The sequence below is a fragment of the Trachymyrmex septentrionalis genome, unplaced genomic scaffold (genome assembly GCF_001594115.1).
Source record: "Trachymyrmex septentrionalis isolate Tsep2-gDNA-1 unplaced genomic scaffold, Tsep1.0 scaffold48, whole genome shotgun sequence".
In the NCBI taxonomy this organism is placed as follows: domain Eukaryota; kingdom Metazoa; phylum Arthropoda; class Insecta; order Hymenoptera; family Formicidae; genus Trachymyrmex; species Trachymyrmex septentrionalis.
In genome coordinates this window covers 502051-506571 of record NW_017305652.1, presented here as the reverse complement: position 1 = coordinate 506571, position 4521 = coordinate 502051, and the positions used below count along the sequence as shown (strand labels likewise).

General features: G+C 27.7%; 1 protein-coding gene across 5 annotated transcripts in view; it reads right to left on the bottom strand.

The window, feature by feature from the left end:
* Positions 1 to 4521, bottom strand: part of LOC108751513 (ATP-citrate synthase) — a 62379-nt gene that overhangs the window by 28217 nt on the left and 29641 nt on the right. The window contains exon 1 of one of the 5 annotated variants that reach the window (XM_018491739.1): positions 645 to 715. The exons of the other annotated variants lie outside the window; for them this stretch is intronic. The gene's annotated coding sequence lies outside the window, so the exon portion shown is untranslated. Of the gene's footprint in view, positions 1 to 644; positions 716 to 4521 lie in introns of those variants that run through there. 5 annotated transcript variants of the gene reach the window in all.

Below are 4521 nucleotides of genomic sequence, written 5' to 3'. Positions count from 1 at the left end.
CTTTAAATAAAGATAATTGTATATATATATATACAATATATATATATATATATATGTATTCTTTAAATGAATTTATCTCAGAAATATGATTGCGCGCTATTACTATCGGATTTTCGATACAATCCATCTGAAATATTAATAATCCTCTAAAATTTAATTATATACATCTTAAAATCTGTGAAAAACTTATTGCAAAAAATATCTCCGCCGGGAGAAATTATTTAATTTCTAATTTAAACTTGTAAATAATGTAAACTTTGATACAATAATCATGAAAAAATGGTATAAACAATACTTGAATATTATTATCTTTTTCGTTCAAATAAGTATATCATTTACTTTCAAATAAGTATATAATTAATTATTAACGAGATTAGTTTTCTGTCAATAAGTACAATTACAGTATACAAAAATTTAAAGAAAAATGAAATACATTAAGAAATATCGAATAATTTTGAATATAAAAATTTATACATTAATTAGAAATAAATTGATTAGAAATATTAACATCAACAGGATTTTTGCAGTTCAAATTTCAACACAAAACTTTTGAATAGATAATTTTGTTATTTTTATATAGCATTATGTATCATAACTGTTGACATTAAAATTTCAAATACGAATTAATGTTAATATTTGTATACCTCTGAATGTATTTGAGTTAATGTGAATATCTCAGTTTTTGCTATCACTTGCGGCAATTAACTGAACGTCCAATGTGAAACCACAGCAATATGTAACATCGTCATGTCTCCACGCGATATCGCGAGATATCGTATGATTCTACGAAGAGTTTTTTATGCAATCTCTTTTCCTCACTCTTATTTTATATACATATACTACTGTTCAAAAGTTTCAACACACTCATTATGGAGAATAAAATATGAACAAAACTTGCATGTATGTCTATATATTATTAATTTATTATTTTATATCTTATCATTAGAATTGAAAAATGATCAATGTAAATAACTCTCGAAGTTGTCAACAAAATAATTAAAACAAGGGCTAAGTTGCAAGAGCTGAGTACTGAGTTTCAGTAATTACTGCGCATCACGCAATATTTTCCAAAAATACAAGTTTATTTCAGACATTTCAGTTTCACTTCAGCCCATCATTATACAATTCAACTAGTTTATGACAAAAACGGCAGAGTCCCTATTCAATCTTTCATGCTCAATGATTGATACATGAATGGAAGGTCAGGTGACAACGAATAAAGAATTGAAACACAATCAGTATTCTGTAAAATAATTTAAAAAATTAGAAGTTACCACTCTTTAAAAAGATCAAGAGATCAATTCATCCGTTCAGCCAGAGAAGCAGGTAGCAAAAAACTTTCGTAACAAAAAATATTCGTAAAAAAATAAACATAAATTCACTAATCAAGTAATCGAAAAAATTTACAAATATAAAAAATCTGTTTGTATCATACAGAAGTCAGAAGTAAAATGAGCCGTATATAATATCTACATAAATCAAGACACAAAGATGCAACATTATGCATAGTATATAGATAAATAATTTGGTATTGAAAAACAAACTTTAAACTAAGAAGATTGTTTTCACAACTTAGCAGCACATTATAAATCATTAAATATAAATGTAAATATGATGTAAATATTCGGTGTTAAATTGTAAATTCAAACTATTACATGTGAATGTGTAACATTTCGAAAATCCGTCTTTTATGAAGAAAGCGTTCATTATCTAGAACTCGATCCAATTCCAATCGAATTCATAGTTACAATAATGCATTTTATATTATGATATGAGATAGTTATTTGTATCTTTCTGATGTCGTTTTAATGTTCTAACGCTCTAGTTTTTAAAATTTTCTCAATCTCTCCAAGCAACGTAAAAATTTGTGTTGCAAATCTTTACAATTTATCTTGTACAACACAATATCTTTTTAGTTTTGTTTTGGGACGGGTCTTTTTGTGTCTGAACAATTTTATTAAGCTTCTTAAAATTGAAAAACGCAAGTTTTATATTTACATCTTTGATCACGTTCATAAACTTTTCCGTAATTCCGTATATACAGTAGCGTTCATATTTTGACACCAATATTTGTCAAAATATTTCTAGTAATACTGTTTTATTTTTGCTACATATATTTAAAAAATTTTTCTGTAAAGATAACAAAAATAAATTCTTATAACTAAATAAAATATTGCAACTTGTTTACATACATCCCTTATATACGTTCTTTACACTCATTAACAATCTATTTCTTGCATATAATTATTTTTTAGCAATATATGCAAAAGAAGGGCAAAGAACCAGTAATATAGTAACAAACTTTAATTAAAATTCAATCGTAAATTACAAAACGACAAAACAAATGTTTTGACACCGCTTGAGTCATTTCCAATGTTGCGATAATATTAAAACATCGCTATAAAAATATCTATGGTATTACATTCTTCACATCGTGTAGTGCCTTGCGAGTCAGTTATATCGAAATTCAAAGTAGTCAAAAAAACATCCTAGAAACGTGACCATGAACAAAACATTAATACAACTTGATACAAACGAATTAATATATATATATAATATAATCATGTACCTTGCCAATATCGATAAAAGTGTTGAAAATCCATTAATAAAAAAGAGAGAAAACGATAGATGGTAATCCATAATATTGCACAATGATTTTTTTCAAAAAATTTTTTAAGCAAATTTGCAAGAGTAGCGAAAATCTGACTTCCACAATTATCGAAAAGGAAAACGCTAATCGAGAATGGAAAACGACAAAAAAGGGGAAAAGAGGAAGAAAAGAAGATATTAGGAAGAAGAAAGAGAATGTATAATGCCAATATACGCTTCGAACAAAGACTCCATGTCATTTTGTCTGTTTATTCCATATTTCTGTTTTTTAATGTATACCATTTCAGATATTAATCTTTTATTGTATGAAGGTTCTATATCTAATATGTCTACTTTATCCCATTTAAAATTGTGATTCTCCTCCATACGGTGGTTAGAGATAACCGATGGAGATTTTGAACTTATATTAATATCTTAAACATGTTCATGCAGTCTAGTCTTTAACTGTCTTTTAGTCTGGCCCACGTAACTAACATCACAACTTTCACAGGACATTCTGTAAACCATATTTTGATTATGTACATGTTCCAGCCTATCCTTTCCTCTCTTTATAAAATTTTTTAATGCGTTAGGGATGATAAAGACCAATTTACAATTAAACATGTTAACGATAAGTGTGAATCTTTCAGATATTGTATATGGAATAATAAAAAATTTTTGTGTGTCATCCTTGTTATTCTTAAAACTATTAATGTTATTAATATGAAATTTAATTCTATTATGAATATTCGAGAAAATAAAATGTAGAGGATATCCATTCTTTAAAAAAATATTAATAGCGTCAATTGGATTATTTTGTTGGAATTTCGGATGATACAACCGAAAAATCTTAGCCACAACTCCATAAATTACACCTCTTTTGTGAATGGAAATTAAGGAATCTATCGGAAAAGGTTGCCTTCCGATATATATCAAAAATAAGCCTCCGCTCATCAATGATCAACATGGTATCTAAAAAATTTATATTTCCAACTTCCATAGTGAATTGCAGTCTAGTGTGTAACGAATTAAAAATACCCAAGATATCATCAATACTATCAGACGGAGCAGCTAATATAATATCATCAATATATCGATAATAAAATAACAACCGAACAGGAAGCCTTCCAATCGCATTTTCTTCAAAGTCCTGCATAATCATGTTTGCAACGACTGGAGACAAGAGTTGACCCCATAGGGGTCCCAAATATTTGTTTGTACATTTTATTGTTGAAGATAAACACATTGGAATTCGAAACCATCCGAAAGGCAATCAAAAATTCATCTAGCGGAATTTTTATTTTCTTAGATATGGAATCCCATTTTCTAATAACACTATCAGATCTATAGATATATTAGTAAATAAGGATACCACATCAAGGAAACCAACGTAAAATCTGATTCGAGTTTGACATTTTTTAATTTATTAATGAGATCAAAACTATTCTTTATAAAACTAGGAGCTTCTGGTATAGAATCGTTAATAATACTATGTAAAAACCATGATAAATTGTATAGTGGGCTATTTATAGATGACACAATGATTCTAAGAGGATAGTTTTGTTTATGAATTTTAATTAACCCGTATGCTCTAAGAATAATCCCATCAGTCGTACGCAACCTCCGATGCCAAGTCATCTATAAACCCTTTTCCTTTCTACCTACTAAGCATGTTACGCAAATCGCTAATAAGTTTTTTGTAGGATCTTTAGTTATCATCTCATATGTATTCTTGTTTAAAAGCATCGACTCCGTCTTGGATATGTAATCTAATTTATTCTGAGCAACGGTAACATTTCCTTTATCTGCTTTAGATATTGATATTTCAGGATGATCTTTAACAAATTTTTTGGTTGATTTAATCCAATTGAATAATTATTTTTTATAATAGCCCAGAATCATTAGACATAGTAAAAATAATTTTCAATTACC